General features: G+C 39.6%; 1 protein-coding gene across 1 annotated transcript in view; it reads right to left on the bottom strand.

The window, feature by feature from the left end:
* The window catches only part of LOC124607514 (MMS19 nucleotide excision repair protein homolog), a 231,856-nt gene that overhangs the window by 147,025 nt on the left and 64,803 nt on the right, over positions 1–20,028 (bottom strand). The gene's annotated exons all lie outside the window — the stretch shown is intronic.

Raw genomic sequence — 20,028 nt, 5'->3', positions numbered from 1 at the left:
CTTTTACAACAGCCTTCATCAGTAAAAGAGACACATACACAATCCACACAGACAAGCAAGTACACCTCATGTGTGCATGACCACTGACTCCAGCAGCTAGGGCCAGAATGCTGACATTCCTGCCTGACATGCTGGAGTTGGTGGTCATGTGTGCGTGAGGTGTGCTTCCTTTTGTGTGTGTGTGTGTGTGTGTGTGTGTGTGTGTGTGTGTGTGTGTGTGTGTGTGGACCCAACAAAAGTAAGGAACAAGGTACTAGGCTCACTTGCAGTAATGCAACTGGCAACCACAAGCTTAGGCTTACATTAACAGGGATATCATGGAAACATAGAGCTTTCAAAAACATGAAAAATCAGGAATCACTACTCTACATTACACTTATCAAAAGAAAACATGGACGAAATCGGAAATCTTTAATACCTGGTTCCAACAAAAATTGTAACAGCTGTATAGAAATATCTGAAAGTCAACAATTTACTGCAGTTCTGCTGTTTCTTGAGAACACACTTTAGCATCCTACCAATGATGAACTCACAGATGGAGATATCAAAGAGTTATTTTTACCATCAAATGTCGCTGTTAGGTTTCACCCAATGGACCACAGCATTCTTGAAATGCTAAAGAAGAAATATTGCTGCTGTCTTTTCAGTTTGTTGATATCAGCAATTGGTAGTAATGAAGACTGTGTAACCATTCTAAAGAGCACTGACTCGGTAATGTCATAGTGTGACTGTCTTCGGTTTCAAACATGGATTCAAAGTTAAAATGTCCACTTCCATAATCTGAAAGGATTTTCCAAGACCTTTTTTAAAAGTGTACCAGTCTGTGAGGTTGTCGATGCAGAGGACATTACAGAATGGATGGCAAATAACGAGTTGATGAACAAACTGACAACAATGTTATGAACATGGTGACGCAAGAGGAAGTAATACAAGAGGAGGAGGCAAACTTAGATGACAGGAGAAATGAAGGGTTCAAGATGACCGAGGCACTGCCGCAGTACATTAGTACGCAGGAGGAAGCAATGCCTGCTGATATGATCTGTCTGCCTAAGTGGAAGTACATTGCAGCATGGAAGAGGACTAAAGGAGGGAACAGTCATCTATCAAAGACTTTTTTAAGACCTCAAACCTGTATGTTTCATCTTTTTTGTTAGGTCTGGATTTTCACACGTGTGTAATCATACTTTCACACTTTACAATGTAGACTGTTTTCTGTAATAATTTCTGAAGGGTGCAGTATGCACATGACAAACACTTATAACAAGCAAGTATTACATAAGAACTCAGAAAATGTTAAAATTTGGGTTTTTTGTATTAAAAAAGGGTGTTTTCAATGGTATGGATGAAGTTAGAAGTCACAATTTACATAACTCCAACCTTTCGGATTGACCTTCTGCCAGATAAGGCTGGACAATCAAAAGACTACCATAACTAGGGATAGTAAAAAGTCATTTTACTTTTGGGCTAATTTCTGTTTTTTCCTTCTTTTTGTGTGTATTTTGGTGTTGTTTGAGTAAAGTTTGGTCTTATTTAATGCCAATTTTGCATTTCTTTTATAAAGTTTCTGACTGCTTATTTTTGACGCACCATACCTTATATTCCTATTTGTGTTTGTTTAATTGTTTTCCAGTGTTATGTTGAAAATTAAAACATACCTGTCTACTATTTTACATTTATTGAGATCACAAATTACACTTATTTACAACACTGCAAAAGAAATTATTTATATTAAATCTGTTAAATCTGATCAATTAAAGAAAAAATAATTTTACTACCACACTCGCTCTTTAAAGTTTATCAGGAGAAAGAAGCATTGTCCTAACTTCAGTGTTTCTTCCGTGAGGTTTTATGCCACCAATCTGCGAGTAGCTCACTACTGTATGAAAACAGTCACCTGCAGTCTAAAGTAGAAAACGGAAGACAAACTGTGTTCAGTATGACACCAGACATTTGACAGCATCCGTATATCTTGCTGGCATGGATAGTTGCTTTTCCACTAAATTATGAAGGGATTGGCACCCCTTCAGAATATCTTACATGGCTTAGACCCACCATCCTATATACACGTGGTCTTTTGCCATGTCGATTTTACAGATTTGCTTGAAAAAGCAATTGGAGCTATGAACACAGACATAATATATGTATCTATGGCCTTAAGAGCTGTTAGCTTAGTCTGAGGTGTAACACAGTGCATTTCAGTGTTTGTTTCCCTTGTGCTTGAAGTATTAGTCCCTTCATATTTCTCAACAATTTACTGGTTTAACCACCAACAATTAATTTTCGCCAGTTTATTCTGGAAACTATTTCCAGGCTGTGGCTAAGCCATGTTTCTGCATTATTCTTTCTTCCAAGACTGCTAGTCCGGCAAATTTCACAGGAGAACTTCTGTAAAGTTGGAAGGTAAGAGTTCAGGTACTTGTGGAAGTAAAGCTGTGAGGATAGGTCATCAGTCATGCTTGGGTAGCTCAGTTGGTAAAGCACTTGCCTGTGAAAGATTTGAGTCCTGGTGTGGCAAACAGTTTTAATCTACCAGGAAGTTTAGTAATAAAGCACTCTTTAACTTTTAACTTAGAATGAAGGTAATGTTTTATTTGGTGATATTAGATTCCCCTATACTGTTTGTGCAATAAATCACACCAAAACAGTGCAGTTTGAAGACATCTTTAATGTGGTGCATCAATTAAATGGTGTATTTTTCTAGTATGCAGGTATAAATCCAAAAATCACCAAATACAGCACTTCAGCTTGACAAACACACAAATCAACATCTTGCCCACTTGGTATGCTTCTATCAGCCAATTACAAGACAAGACACGTAATGTTACATGAATGCGTTTCTGGCTGTAAAACAGAACAATGAGAATACTCATTTCAATATTATCTTTACTATTTTATGGAAGAAGTCTGTGGTGACAGTACCTCAGAACACAGCTATGCTAGACCATACGCTCCCCTATCTCTGTCACGTTTAGGTTACAAACCAACATTTAAGTCATGTGAGGGAGGCAAACAGCTAAGTTTCTGTCTTTGAGCAATACACGAAGTGGAGCCGCCAGTAAAAGGTTTTCTCATTTGTATATGAAATCAAGCACTGATTTTAACAGTCAAAAGACTTGTAGTGTTAGCATTACACAGGTAATAGTACAGTTACACTAATTTCTCCAAAATATTCATTATTAAAGCAATGGTTCTCATTTTTACATCTGGCTAGCTGAAAGAGAACCAAATAATTTGAAGCAATGTTTTGACATTTCTTTCTTTTTACAAACTAAAGAATTTCAGTTCTTCAGCAAATTTCTCTTTCTGTTGCACTGTGAGTCATTTAGTTTGCTGCATGACAGGGGTAGAAGATGAAATATTAGTATGGTAGGAAGAATTTATAGTCTGATCAAAATTACTAGATGGCTGACATGTCATGGGCTACAGGTGGTTTCTTCCAATCAAAGTGCTCAACTTTACATACAACTGTTTGTCACTGCCAAACTGCCACAACAATTAGTCAGTTCACCTTGTCACCCTCTTTACTATTGTGTTATGACCCCGAATCCTGTATATAGCCCCTTAATTTCGTATATTTCATCACACACAATGGCCATAAAATGAAACACATATGCACAACAATGGCAACAATGTATGTGTGTTTCATTACACAGCACAAGCCAAACACTACTAGATCCTTCTGCACAAGGGGCAATTCAGCACCACATATACAGTTGTTATAATCACACAAATCAACTTACATCAGAAAATTTTTGCATGACATTATGTGTACTCAAATTTTTGGACTGCAAATCATCACTGCTACTGGAAAAGAAGCCATATATGTAACAACCTGAAGCAGGGTCGTGGCGTAGTGTAGAGGTTAGCGCAATAGATTGTCCTGTAGGTGGCCGTTGACTTGAAACCTGTTGAGGTCAGTGAATTTTTTTTAACTGCTAAACCTAATCAAAAACCTTTCATTATTATAATTATAAAATTGGTTGATTTAAATGTAATTTCTTTTTAATTTCTAATACTTCACCACATCATTTTCATGATTGTATTGACATCTTATCTGCCCTTATTTTTCGTCCTATCATTTCTTTTTTCATTTGGAATCTATAATCTAAAACCAAATGAGAAACAGGAGTGCTCATCAGCAGTGGCAGTTCATGTAGCCAGTAAGGATAGTTTTAGGTAGCCAACAAATGATGGCGAGAAATTAAAGTCATTTTTTAGGGCTGAAACCGAAATTTTTCTGTGTTGACATTTCTCATAGAGATTAGCTTTTAATCACCGTGAACAAAACGATCGTAATTTTAGTTCTTCTGCAGATTGTTGACTGCTGTTTTCTAGGATACATTGCACATCACAAGCTTGTTGTTACACTAGGAAGGGCTACAATATATGTCATCTGGCACAGTTCAGACTTAAAATCAGCTGTCGATAGAGGATCTCTCATTTCCGTCATACCTCATGGTGGCCTTTTCCAACATTGCTCCAAATTACACATTTAACAGCATTTGCGAAGTGACCCACTGTGTTTCTGTGTCACTTATAAATGAGTGGTAACCTGCAACACTATAGTGGCAAATGACAGATGTCAACTATCAAGTAATTTTAATCAGACTGTAGTTTTATGACAATTTCTCAAAAATTCGTGTGACATGTTTTCATGATTTTATAAGAAATGGCATCCACTTCTATCGATAATGTCTGTTTTTTACACAAAATAAGTATTTATGTTTTATGACATTTGCCTGCTTACTTACATACACCACAACAACGTCAACATAAGAGGCACAATATATTAGGGAATATTGATTAAATGGAATATTTTGTAGTGAATTAGATATTAACAAACCGTTGTCTCAAAATCTTCATCATTCATCAAGTTTTAGATCTGAAGACCAACATACAGCCTAACTTAGAGTAAATGTGTTCACAGATTTTTGTTGTATTCTTAAAAGAACTTTATGTTTGAAACGAAATATTGCTTTCATGTATACCTGGCTGAAACCAAATAATGCACAAGATTTCACAACTGTACATTGTTTGCAAATGGATGCTGCCAATAGTCAGCTGATTGAGATGTTAGTTTCAATAAAATAATGTGCATTGTCTGCATCATCTATGGTCTAGTGACAGCATTATCTGTTGGTCGGGGCCTAGACTGTGTTGAAAGGTGCATCATTTGCTTTACATGTTTGCAAAAGCAAACTGCCATAGTTGAGGTTTTTCATATTCATACTTGTGTGCTATAAAACAGCTAGTTTAACTGACATACCGCATTAAAGAACTCTCATAAATGCACAATTTTTTGTACTACAGGTGTGTAAAAGTGTTGGGAAATGTCACGTCAGAGACTAAAACTGTTAATGAAATGTATTTCATTTTATGTCACATCTAAAGCCATAGTTCCCTTCATGGGAATCGGCTGTTATCTTAAGATCATACATAATTCTCAGAGCTCAGACAGAATTTTAAATCCAATTTCAGCATCCAATAACCATCAGGAACCTGGATTAGTAAACTGTTGCCCTCTGATTTACAACATTCGTAACAGGAACAAGAAGATCCCGAATTTCACGATATTTTGTAAAAAGTACAAATTTTATGTTATGTCACGAAAGATCGCAAATTTCACATTCGTTTTGTTTTATCATTTATGGGAAATTTCCTACCCTAAAAATAACACATGGAGGAACCACCTTAAGGTCACATTCTCCGTGCCTCACAAAGTACGATCCTAGGCTCAACAAAATTGGTTTTTGGTTCTATGTTATTAATAATACTGATAGATGTCAGCAGTCAACAACTATATTGGACTCCATGTCAAGAGACAACTTGCCCCTTTCTCTTCGGACTTAGAACGTACAGTTTCTTCATACATAATGTTACTATCTATCTCTTTGCTTTTGTTCTACCTCTTTATATCTCTTGGTCTTAAACAGTCTTTGTAATGATCTGTGTAGCTTTTATGCTATTCCATTGTTAAATTTAGTTTTATGGATCGGTGGAGCCTCTCTCATTTTGCATACTGAAGTTCACTATGTCCCTCGTTTTCCAAAACCTGCTAACTTTTACCATTCTTCTATCTCTCAGACACCGATAAAAGGTTTCCACTGTACTTCTAGTCTATTCGATATCCAAATAACATTTGCATTTGTGAATTTATATAATAATCACACCAACAGACCATAATGTTTGGAAGGTATACTGACACATATCTTGCATCTGAGCAGGTAAAATATTTGTGGCCTAGATAAGTAACACGACTGCAAGTGAGTAGCTTTCTTTTCTCCTACTGTGCATGGTTCTTGCTTACACTGAGCAATTACATAATACATTCATTTCAGGTGAACTGACACTATCCTTGATTATTAATTTCTTAGCAGCATTAATATGATCTTCAGTTTAACTACCCTGTCACTTTGGTTTGGTTTTGTTTTGCTCTATGGCGCAAAACTCAAATGGGGTCATATGCGCCCAAGTCAAAACTATAGAACATGAAGATAGAGAGGAGTTAAAAAATGACTGTGTGTCAGTCTCAGTTGACATACGAGAAGACAGCTAAAAGAGGCACATGAAGAAAGGGCTAAAAAAGACAGCATACAGAGACAGAGGCCCAAACTAAAAATTAAATGATCTTTGCCATATTGCTTTGGCGGATTAAAAGTAAAATGCGGTCGACAGCCCACATTTGCTTAAATGGCTGACAACTCAGATGGCAAACCCAAACGGGAACGTAAACGGTTAAAAAAATGGGCATTCCATCCGGAAGTGGCACACAGTTAAAGCTTGGGCGCAATGTGTTCAAAGTGGTGGGGTAGCACCACTTAGCAAATGATGATGGCTACAAAAGGCAGTGCCCAATATGCAGCCTAGTTGAAATGACCTCCCGGTGGTGGGAGGGCCAAGAGGAGGTCAGCCAAGCCATTGGGAGGGGCTTAATAAGCCAGAGCTTATTCAAGTGAAGAGAGGACCATTGAGACACCACCTCCTGACAGACGGCAACACAGTGATCATTGGAAGGAATACAGGAACTAGCAGGCTGAGGTACAAGGACTGCAGCCTTGGCAGCAGTGTCAGCAGCCTCTTTCCTTATAGACCAACATGACTAGGAACCCACAGAAACATCACACTGGCTCCACCAAGAGAGAGCAAGCGATAGTTTTTCTGAACCTGCTCCACTAAGGGATGGGCAGTGTACAGCGCATGTAGACTTTGAAGGGTGCTGAGTGAATCTGAGCAGAGGCCACAATTGTAAAGTCTGTGTCACCAGATGTACTCCATGGCCTGATACAGGGCGAAGAGCTCGGCTGTAAATACTGAGCAGTGAGCCAGAAGCCGATATCAAAAGACACTGGTGCCAGTGACCAAGGCACACCCAACCCCAAGGTCAGTCTGAGAGCCATCAGTGTATACAAAGGTATTATTGCGAAGTTCCATGTGAACGTCATGAAACTGAAGGCAATAGAACGAGACTGAAGTAGTGTCCTTAGAGAGTGAAAGAAGGCCAAGGTTAACATGGGCCACTTCACGAAGCCGAAGTGGTGAAGGGTCACATCCACCAAGAAAGTTGCAGGTAGTGTGAAGTTAAGCCACCGTAGCAAGTGCTGAAAGCGGACTCCAGGAGGTAACAGAGAAGAGGGATGTGCCCCATACTAGCGATCAAAGGAATCATCAAAGAAGGAGCCACAGGATCAGTGGTCACTCATGGCAGAGAGACAGAATGCATACCTGCTGAGGAGAAAGTCGCGGCAGTAGTGCAGTGGTAGTTGAGCAGCTTCAGCATACAGACTCTCAACCGGGCTAGTGTAAAAGACGCCAGTGGCCAAACGGATGCCGCCATGGTGGATAGTGTTGAGACGGTGTAAGACAGATGGACGTGCACATGCATAAACAAAGCACCCATAGTTGAGTTTCAAACGGACAAGGGACCGGTACAAATGGAGGAGGTGGTTCGATCGGGATCCCAGGAAGTATCACTGAGGACATGTAGGACATTGAGAAACTGCATACAGCGGGCTGTCAGGTAAGACACATGGGAGGACCAAGAGTGTTTCCTATGGAGCATGAGCCCCAGGTATTTTGTAGTTTCAATGAATGGAAGGGCAACAGGCCCAAGACGTAAAGATGGTGTGAGCAAACAAGTGCATTGCCAGAAATTCATACAGACAGTTTTGTCAGCGGAAAAGCGAAAGCCATTGTCGATGCACCAGGAGTAAAGATGATCAAGACATCTCTGAAAATGCTGCTCAGTGAGACAGGTCCATGGAGAACTGCAATAGACGGCAAAATTGTCAACAAAAAGGTAGCAGGAGATGCCCAGTGGGAGACAGGCCATTATAGGGCTAATGGTGATAGCAAAGAGGACAATGATCAGGATGGAACCCTGAGGCACACTGTTTTCCTTGATAAAGGTGTCCAAGAAGGCAGAATCCACACACACCTTGAAAACTCGGTCTTTTGAAAATTCCTGAAGGAAACAGGGCAGGCGGACATACAAGCCCCATGTGTAGAGTATGGAGAATACCAGTTATCCAGCAGTTGTCATAGGCCTTCTCCAAATTGAAAAACATGGCCACAATCTGGGATTTCTGCAAAACACCATTCATGAAATGGGTGGACAAAGTAATGAGATGGTCAACTACAGAATGCTGCACTTGAAATCCGCACTGTGCATTCGCCAGTAAATTGCGAGACTCGAGCCACCATACCAGCTGGGCATGAATCATACGTTTCATTGCCTTGCAAATACAGCTGGTGAGAGAGATGGGGCAGGAGCTAGAAGGAAGGTTTCTGTCCTTACCAGGCTTAGGTATGGGTATGACGGTGGCTTCACGTCAAAGTCCGGGAAATGTGTGGTCTGCCCAGATGTGGTTGTACATGTTAACCAGAAAGTGCTTGCCTGCAAGAGAAAGGATGAGAGCATAATCCAGCTCCCTCATAGTAAACATGGCATTACGGCACTCACAATTTGGAGAAGAGAAGGGTATCGCCGAAGCCTCCTCTGCTTGTTTCCGATGGAGGAAGGCAGGGTGATATGGGAAGAGCTCGAAATGTCTGCAAAATGGTGGCCCAAGGTGTTAGAGGTAGCAATAGGGTCCACAATAACATCGACTGCTACTGTCGGGCCAGAAATTGGGGAATGGATCTTGATCCCAGAGAGCCGTCGGAGGTTGGCCCACACGACGGAGGAAGGGGTGGAATTAAGAACTAGTGAATGAAATCCAGTTACCTCTTTTGCTATCCCAAAGAACCCAACGACACTGCAGTAATGAATGCAGTTTGCCATCGTAGTATGACAGTTAAAAATTGCGGAGAGCACGTCTCCGTGCCCAAATTGCGTCATGGCATGCCTCAATCCATCAAGGGACTGGGACATGATTTGGTAAAGGGAAAGTGCGAGAAATGGAACATTCTGCAGCAGTAAGGATAACGTTTGTGAGATATTCCACACGGTCATAACAACTGGGGAACTCTTGTTCTTTGTTGGTCGCCAGGGAGAAGTAACGCTGCCAGTCAGCCTTAGTAAGCTGCCATTTGGGTGTGCACGCAGATGGGGTAGGAGTCAGCAAATGGACAGCACACGAGAAATGATTGCTCGAGTAGGTGTCAGAAAGGATGGACCACTTAAGACGATGGGCAAACTGGGCAATGCAGAAGGATAGGTCCAAATGGAAATAGGTGTACCAGGAGTTGGAAAGGCAAGTGGGTGCTCCAGTATTAAGACAGAAGAGGTAAAGAAGGTCAGCCAAGAGGGCACCTCTCTGACAGGTCCTGGGAGAACCCCAAAGGCGATGATGCACATTAAGGTCACCGAGTAGCAAAAATGGAGGAGATAGCTGCCCAATAAGCTGAAGGGAGTCTGTTCTGGTGACATAGAACGACAGAGGGACATAAATGGTAGAGGGAAAACGTCAGGTGGGGAAGGAAAAGGTGAACTGCAACAGCTTGAAGATGGGTAGTCAGAGAGATGAGTTGACTATGAATGTCATTCCGTATGAACAGCACGACGCCCCCATGAGATGGAATGCTGACCTCAGGGGCAAGGTCAAAACGAACAAGTAAGGAATGTGTAAGCTCAAAGCAGTCAGGAGGGCACAATTTTGTTTCCTGAAAGCAGAGTACAGAGGGACACTGTGATGCTAAAAGCAGCCGTAAATCCTCTTTGTGGGACCAAAGTCTGTGAACGTTCCATTGGAGGAGAGTCATGATGAGGAAGAGATGTAAAGGTGTCGACTCAGCAGCTGTTGAGTGACAGCCTGTGAAGAGTCACTACTACAGGGCACAGATCCATGGAGTCTGCAGAAGAACCTGCTTTCTTGTGCAGTCAGACGGTTGAGTCCAATTCTGAGAAATGGTTGGGGGAGCGCACTGGCGACATGGAGGCTGGCCGGGCTAAAGTACCACGTGGTGACACCAACAAAGAGGATCTTCCAGTCAACGACGGAGAATACTGTTTGCCGTTGGTGGACTTCTTCGAGCCTTTCCAGTTAGAGGAAGACTCGGGTGTTGTTCGGATGGAGGGATATAGGAAGTCTTCACGGAAGTACTCCTTTTGTCCTTTACGACCTACCAGTTGTGTAGCTGGTGGTGTCATCCCTTGAGGCAAGAGTTTGATGGCTTGTTGCATAGCTGGACAGGGGGATGGCAATGCTACCTAGACACTGGGTAATTTCACAACCTCAAGGGCTGAACTGGAGGTCACACGTCTGCGTGGCCAAGTCCTTCATGGGGTGAGGGGTAACAAGAACAGAACTATAGGTGCCAGACAGGAGGATACACGGTTTGCAACTAGCCAATAACTTGTGAGCAAATGGGTAAGGCACATTTTCCTATATCTGAATCTCTTGGACAGCCCGCTTATCAAGATACACAGGACAATCCCGAGAGGCGGCGGCATGGCCACCATTGCAGTTCATACAGTGGGGAGAAGGAGGCGGACAATCGCCCTCGTGTGCATCCTTACCACAGGTTACACATTTTGCTGGGTGTCGACGAGATGTTCTAGTGTGGTTGAAATGATGACTGGTGCCAGCGCATAGCGTTCAGAATGTACAGTTGCACTGTGATAATTCCATAGCCTGCTTTGATCTTTGACAGAAGCACCACTCTATCAAAAGTGAGAAAAAGAGTACAGGTGGGCACTAAGGAGGAATCTACCTTTTTCATGACACGATGGAGGAGGAATCTACCTTTTTCATGACACGATGGACAGCAATGACACTCTGATCAGAGAGGTAAGATTGTATTTCGGCCTCGGTTAGACTGTTGAGCAGCCTAGTGTAAATAACACCATGGGAAGAATTCAAAGTTCAATGGTCTCGACACGAACAGGGCAACCGTGGAGAAGCGAGGCGGCACGCAGTTGTTGTGAATGAGAATCAGAAGTAGTCTCCAAAAGCAAAGTGCCATTCCGTAAACGAGAGCAGGATTTTACAGGGCTGGCAATTGCATCAACACATTTCTGAATAATAAATGGGTTTACAGGTGTCTTCAGTACTTGAGACCAAGAGGAACTGTGGTGCAGCGAGAAGAGTCTTTGAATCATTAGCCTTATTAGGTTTACGTTCCGTAGATGTTGATTGTGAAGATGATTGACTCTTTGCGAGAATATCCCCCACGATTACCAGTGTCTCCAATGGCGCGCTCCTTCCAATTGGGGGTCCCCTTCATATGGGGGCGCACACCTTAGGTGATGGTTCACACCTCAGGTCACACTTCCTGAACACCTGACAGAGGGACCAATCAGCAATATGGTAAGGTTGCAGTTAAGGCAATCACCCCTCCCTGGGCCTGGCCTGTACCAGGGGATACATGTAAAACCCTACCTGTCGACCCTGGACTGGGAATTACGCATTACCCAGTCACCTGTTATGCGTCAATCGCTTGGGCTGGCCTTCAGGAGCACACAGAGAGGAATAAGGAAAAGAGAACGTCAAACACTGAAGTGGAGGAACGAGAGGAGAAGGGAAACAAAGAATAGAAAAGGGAGCAATAAACAATGGTGAGACTGTTCTTACGTCAGCAACAGACAATACTGAACATTCCCAATAATACCCCAGACATGTTCCCCAAGGGAAGGGAAAAAGAATAGCAAGAGGGTAGACATGCAGCACAGAAGGGAAAAAATGCTGCAAAAAGGAGTGGCGAGCCTGCTGGGGAGACCCTGTCACTTTGTCTAGGAAATAAACTTACCAAAGCAAATAAACTTACCAGTTTCAGTAAGGGAACTATGTGTATTCTTTCCTTGATAAAATATTATACTGATAAGAACTTTACGTGTCGTTCTTCAGTTGGGTCAATCCAAATGAAATGGTCCAATAAAAATTAAGTTGGTTGCTTGACCATTTTTAAATATTTTAATTTTTTTATGTGTGATTACCCTATAAATGAGAAGTTCAAAACAGTTTTAAAAAAAAAAAATTTACATATCACCTTTACTGAATAGCGGCCATTTTCGTTTGTAAGCATGTGACGATGTTTCAGTTTAGAGACGTTAGCAAAAATATGAATATCTCTGCACTGGGTTAAGTTACAACATTGCAATTGACATGATTGTTTTTAGAAAAGTGTCCTCTGCAACATTGTCTATTACACAAAATACCCTAAATTAAAAAACAACCAGTCAATATGACCTCCAAAGTTTGGTATCCAAATTTTCAAAAATCCTCTTTTTAGGCCCAAAAATAACAAACAAGGAGTGATTTATGAGAGTCTATTTTTTTCCTACAGTTAGATATCATAAAATACTAGCCTCATATAAAGCAAGAACACTTACAAATGTTTCCTTAATTTTTTTATGAATTTCTGAAATTTGAAAATTTTCATATTTTGTAAAGTTTGGGGTTTGTTATCTCAGGTGGGACTGAATATAAAAATATGATTTTTGCACAGTTTATACACCTATATGATAGCAACGTACTGTAAAAATTTCAACATTGACATCTGACTGTGAACAAAGATACGAATTTTTGAAAATGAGGAGATAATTCACATTACTCTACAACTGATCTTATGGATGTTGCCTTAATATTGAAGTAAGGCACTGAATTATATACAAAAAGTGGAAACGTCACTGAAATTAACATTTATATTATTATGACATACTTAAAATAAATGTTTTCAATAACATCCTTCGAGATGCGACTGTTCCTAAACCTGGTGGTGAATGTTAAGAACACATTTTTCAGACAGCTTCTGTGATATAGAATAAGACCTCCCAGTTGCTGTGGTAAGTTCAAGCACTGAAAGTTTCCTTAAAACATTTTTCATTGGTATCCAAACTTTGTCACTAGTAGATTTCTTGATTTATGTTCTTGGGCCAGCAGGGTGGAAAAATGTACAAAAACATCACTGTTTTTCAAACTTATTCTTTCAATCTCTGCAAGCCACCAATGTCCATCATACACACAAGCCACTATGTCATTCAGTGTGAAAGACAGCGGTGTACGAGAGATGTAATATTACTGACACAATGATCCTCAAATTTCAGTTTCTGATGTTACATAGCATTGAATTAAGTTTTCTGCAATGCCAAGGAATTTGTGGAAGCGTCTTGTTCCTTTTATTGCTATACAGCTTTCAAATCTGGCTTGAAGTGTTGTTTTCATATGCAGAACCACTTCTTCTTTCTTGATGAGAAAATAGTTAATGCCTTTAATGTTATCCTTGCAAAAGACATACATGTCCTGTACTGTGAGAATTTGATCTGTGGTTGGTTTTTGTAGGCTGGCTTTACTTACTTCACGTTTTGTTATACCTCCTACTCCATCACACACATTTTTGCCATGGCAAGATGCAAAAAAAGTGCCATTCAGCCTCCAACCCAAAGTCTACTTTGTGGTTGCACAGATTTGAAAAATTCTTTTTGTTCTTATACTGACTACCACTTCCATCTGAAAGGTATATCAGCTTCTCAACCTTGGTAAAATTTTCTTTTATGTATTTATTACATACTTTTGAAACACATGTACAGCCAAAGTGTTGTGCTACTAGTAGTCGCTTAGAATGCAAATTGGAGAACTGCAAACTTCATCTTTCTCATTTTTAAAGTAAAGAATAAATGGATACACTGTTGCCTGGTCATTGACCCAGTGGTACCCTTGTATTGCACCCTGAATCACAAATGTAAAATTTACTGCAAAATCAGGTAGCACTATGAATTCAGTTTCATGAAGTTGTGCTTTTTTGTCCTTCAAAAACTTACTTTGGATTTTAGAAACAGTGGTGACTTTTGAGTTTTTGTAAGTTATCAATTAAAGATTCCAAGTACTCTTCCTGAGATTTAACCACTGTCATCATTTCTGTCCTGTTAGTTGTGACCCACTGCTTGAAGGTAATACTGTCTGGCATTTCCTCATCATATCCATGAAACAATTCAATAACAGTTTCCTTACCAGGGCATTTATTACACAAACTCATCATGCACTCATAACTGTTAGTGTCACAGACCATTAAATCTAGTAACTCTTTGTAGTTAAGAATCACTGAGTTTTGCACCCGCAATCATCAGTTTGACATTTTGATGATATAAAGAAACACATACGGAGTGTGTCCCTGAGGATCCAGCCAAAATACACCACTTTTATTTATTTTTATTTCATTTCGTGTTCCATAGATCCTGGTAGTGAGTGAATCGCAAGGATATGGAACATGTCAGATGCTACATAATTCAAATATAACTTGTATAAATACAATAAAAAGATACAATGTAAATAAAAATCAACTAAACAGCAGCACAATCAATTAACAGAAAATTGTGTTTCACATGTAAAGGATGAGTAATATATTTATGATATGGATGTGTCAGATTGTTGAAATATATCTTACATAAATAAAAGATACAATGCAAATAAGATATCAGTTAAACAACAGCATATTCAGTTAACAGAACATTTTTGTTTCTCATGTTAAGGATGTGTAATATATACAGGAGTCAAGATACCAAGGGCGGAGGTCACAAAAATTTGACCTTCCAATTTTGCATTCAGGATGAGAATTTTTGAAAGCTACATAAAGTTCATTTAAACTTGACAGCACTAGTCGTTTCTGCTTTGTTACTTTAACTCCATTTATAACAACTCTTTTGCAATGTTTGCAACCTGGGTACATTCTACTGTTTTCATCATCTTCAAAAAACTGATGGATCTTTTTAATTGTTTCTTCACTTATGCCTACTCCTTTCTTCTTTCCTAAAACTGGAAGGATGCTTTGCTCTTTCACTAATTCTTGGGTTAATTTAACCAAACAATGAGAAACATTGATTTCATGAACTACTTGGCCATGAGTCAGGGAGACAACTTAAAATTTTAACTTTTTCCTCTTTAGATGTCACTGAACATTTCATTTTTAATTTCTCTATTAAGTTCAAATACTCAGTGTCAGAAAATGGTGGTGGTAGGTTTTCTTCTTCTATAGAAATAATGTTTGTATCTGTATTATTAAAGCATGATTCCAAGTCTTTTCTAATTTTGTCTGAAATTTGTTGTACCTTATTTTCAATAGCTGCTTATTTTTTACTGCTATTTAATTTTATTATTTTCGAAGCAGAAGATACGTCTAACTTAGAACAAGCACAATCCAATATGCTAATAGCTTCCTCATTAAGAATATAAATGTTATTAACAAGGTTTCATGATTCTGGTTCTAAATTCACAACAAATATTTTTGAGTAACAATTTGGGTACAGGGAATTTCCAGGAATCACATTATATTTCATTTGGGAAGCTGTTCCACTCTCACATACTAAGGACACATGTTCAAGTTTTATCTCCCTCAAATCTTTAGTAATAGGCTTTTTATGAACTTTTAATTGGATCACAGCACTTTCTTCCAAAAATATGGTTGTACTTCAGAATATATTTCTTCTCATGATACTCACACACTGATGTTACAGAAGAACTTACTCAAAATTTAAACAGAGTTCGTTTAACTTCAAAGTCATTGCCATTTTTCAAGTTTTTTGAAACTGTTTTGTGACACACTTCACTTGCTATATGTCCAACAGAGCACTGTTCATCCATGTTATTGCATTGCAGTTCACCTCTCAAAATTAATTACAAATTACACACAGAACAAAGCACACAACACATTCTGCACTCTCGATGAAGTATGTACATCCACTCTAACAGAGGTTTCAGAACAGACTGACTACAACAATGCCACACACAGCAATAATTTATTTCTACAATGCCACACCCAGCAATCATGTACTTCTTTACTGACGATAAACCTAAATGTAAATGAGCATTTTTATTACCATAGAACACAAGTGAAAGCTCCTATTGTTTAATATTGCATTATTAAAAATAAATAAACTAAATGATTATTGGGTGATAGTGTTAACTAAATATATATCACAATCAAATTTTATTACAATGAAACAATAAACCATTTAAATAGGCAACAGCCATAATATCAGTTATAGACTAATGTGAATTATTTCCTCATTTTCAAAAATTTATATCTTTGTTCACAGTCAGATATCAATACAGTACGTTGCTATCATATAGGTGTACAAACTGCGCAAAAATCATATTTTTATATTCATTCCCACATAAGATCACTACAAAAAATGAAAATTTTGAAATTTCAAAAATTCATAATAAATTAAGGAAATGTTTGTAACTGTTCTTGCTTTATGTGAGGCTAGTATTTTATGATACCTAACCCCCATGAACCATGGACCTTGCCGTTAGTGGGGAGGCTTGCGTGCCTCAGCGATACAGATGGCCGTACCGTAGGTGCAACCACAACGGAGGGGTATCTGTTGACAGGCCAGACAAACGTGTGGTTCCTGAAGAGGGGCAGCAGCCTTTCCAGTAGTTCCAGGGGCAACAGTCTGGATGATTGACTGATCTGACCGTGTAGCAATAACCAAAATGGCCTTGCTGTGATGGTACTGTGAACAGCTGAAAGCAAGGGGAAACTACAGCCGTAATTTTTCCCCGCAGGCATGCAGCTTTACTGTATGGTTAAATGATGATGGCATCCTCTTGGGTAAAATATTCTGGAGGTAAAATAGTCCCCCATTCGGATCTCCAGGCGAGGACTACTCAAGAGGACGTCGTTATCAGGGGAAAGAAAACTGGCGTTCTACGGATCGGAGCATGGAACGTCAAATCCCTTAATCGGGCAGGTAGGTTAGAAAATTTAAAAAGGGAAATGGTTGGATGAAGTTAGATTTAGTGGAAATTAGTGAAGTTCAGTGGCAGGAGGAACAAGACTTTTGGTCAGGTGAATACAGGGTTATAAATACAAAATCAAATAGGGGTAATGCAGGAGTAGGTTTAATAATCAACAAAAACATTGGAGTGCGGGTAAGCTACTACAAACAGCATAGTGAACGCATTATTGTGGCCAAGATAGACATGAAGCCCACGCTTCCTACAGTAATACAAGTTTATATGCCAACTAGGTCTGCAGATGATGAAGAAATTGATGAAACGTATGATGAGATAAAAGAAATTATTCAGCTAGTGAAGGGAGACGAAAATTTAATAGTCATGGGTGACTGGAATTCGAGAGTAGGAAAAGGGAGAGAATGAAACATAGTGGGTGAATATGGATTGGGGGAGAGAAATGAAAAACGAAGCCGCCTGGTAGAATTTTTCACAGAGCATAACTTAATCATCGTTGACACTTGGTTCAAGAATCATAAGAGAAGGTTGTATACATGGAAGAATCCTGGAGATACTAGAAGGTATCAGATAGATTATATAATTGTAAGACAGAGATTTAGGAACCAGGTTTTAAATTGTAGGACATTTCCCGGAGCAGATGTGGACTCTGACCACAATCTATCGGTTATGAACTGTAGATTAAAACTGAAGAAACTGCAAAAAGGTGGGAATTTAAGGAGATGGGACTTGGATAAACTGACTAAACCAGTGGTTGTACAGAGTTTCAGGGAGAGTATAAGGGAACAATTGACAGGAATGGGGAGTAAGAAATACAGTAGAAGAAGAATGGGTAGCTCTGAGGGATGAAGTGGTGAAGGCAGCAGAGGATCAAGTAGGTAAAAAGATGAAGGCTAGTAGAAATCCTTGGGTAACAGAAGAAATATTGCATTTAATTGATGAAAGGAGAAAATATAAAAACGCAGTAAATGAAGCAGGCAAAAAGGAATACAAACGTCTCAAAAATGAGATCGACAGGAAGTGCAAAATGGCTAAGCAGGGATGACTAGAAGACAAATGTAAGGATGTAGAGGCTTATCTCACTAGGTGTAAGATAGATACTGCCTACAGGAAAATTAAAGAGACCTTTGGAGAAAAGAGAACCACTTGCATGAATATCAAGAGCTCAGATGGAAACCCAGTTCTAAGCAAAGAAGGGAAAGCAGAAAGGTGGAAGGGGTATATAGAGGGTCTATACAGGGGCAATGTTCTTGAGGACAATATTATGGAAATGAAAGAGGATGTAGATGAAGATGAAATGGGAGATACGATACTGCGTGAAGAGTTTGACAGAGCACTGAAAGACCTGAGTCGAAACAAGGCCCCGGGAGTAGACAACATTCCATTGGAACTACTGACGGCCTTGGGAGAGCCAGTCCTGACAAAACTCTATCATCTGGTGAACAAGATGTATGAGACAGGCGAAATACCCTCAGACTTCAAGAAGAATATAATAATTGCAATCCCAAAGAAAGCAGGTGTTGACAGATGTGAAAATTACCGAACTATCAGTTTAATAAGTCACAGCTGCAAAATACTAACGCGAATTCTTTACAGACGAATGGAAAAACTGGTAGAAGCCGACCTCGGCGAAGATCAGTTTGGATTCCGCAGAAATGTTGGAACACGTGAGGCAATACTGACCCTACGACTTATCTTAGAAAATAGATTAGGGAAAGGCAAACCTACATTTCTAGCATTTGTAGACTTAGAGAAAGCTTTTGACAATGTTGACTGGAATACTCTCTTTCAAATTCTAAAGGTGGCAGGGGTAAAATACAGGGAGCGAAAGGCTATTTACAATTTGTACAGAAACCAGATGGCAATTGTAAGAGTCGAGGGGCATGAAAGGGAAGCAGCGGTTGGGATGGGAGTGAGGCAGGGTTGTAGCCTGTCCCCGATGTTATTCAATCCGTATATTGAGCAAGCAGTAAAGGAAACAAACGAAAAATTCGGAGTAGGTATTAAAGTTCATGGAGAAGAAATAAAAACATTACGGTTCGCCGATGACATTGTAATTCTGTCAGAGACAGCAAAGGACTTGGAAGAGCAGTTGAACGGAATGGACAGTGTCTTGAAAGGAGGATATAAGATGAACATCAACAAAAGCAAAACGAGGATAATGGAATGTAGTCGAATTAAGTCGGGTGATGCTGAGGGAATTAGATTAGGAAATGAGACATTTAAAGTAGTAAAGGAGTTTTGCTATTTGGGAAGCAAAATAACTGATGATGATCAAAGTAGAGAAGATATAAAATGTAGACTGGCAATGGCAAGAAAAGCGTTTCTGAAGAAGATAAATTTGTTAACATCGAGCATAGATTTAAGTGTCAGGAAGTCGTTTCTGAAAGTATTTGTATGGAGTGTAGCCATGTATGGAAGTGAAACATGGTAGATAAATAGTTTGGACAAGAACAGAATAGAAGCTTTCGAAATGTGGTGCTACAGAAGAATGCTGAAGATTAGATGGGTAGATCACATAACTAATGAGGAGGTATTGAATAGAATTGGGGAGAAGAGGAGTTTGTGGCACAACTCGACAAGAAGAAGGGACCGGTTGGTAGGACATGTTCTGAGGGATCAATGGATAACAAATTTAGGATTGGAGGGCAGCGTGGAGGGTAAAAATCGTAGAGGGAGACCAAGAGATGAATACACTAAGCAGATTCAGAAGGATGTAGGTTGCAGTAAGTACTGGGAGATGAAGAAGCTTGCACAGGATAGAGTAGCATGGAGAGCTGCATCAAACCAGTCTCAGGACTGAAGACAACAACAACAACAACTATAGGAAAAAAAACTCTCATAAATCACTCCTTGTTTGTTATTTTTGGGCCTAAAAAGTGGATTTTTGAAAATCTGG

This window comes from Schistocerca americana, chromosome 1, assembly GCF_021461395.2.
Source record: "Schistocerca americana isolate TAMUIC-IGC-003095 chromosome 1, iqSchAmer2.1, whole genome shotgun sequence".
Taxonomy (NCBI): Eukaryota; Metazoa; Arthropoda; class Insecta; order Orthoptera; family Acrididae; genus Schistocerca; species Schistocerca americana.
This window is presented reverse-complemented; position numbering and strand designations above follow the sequence as displayed.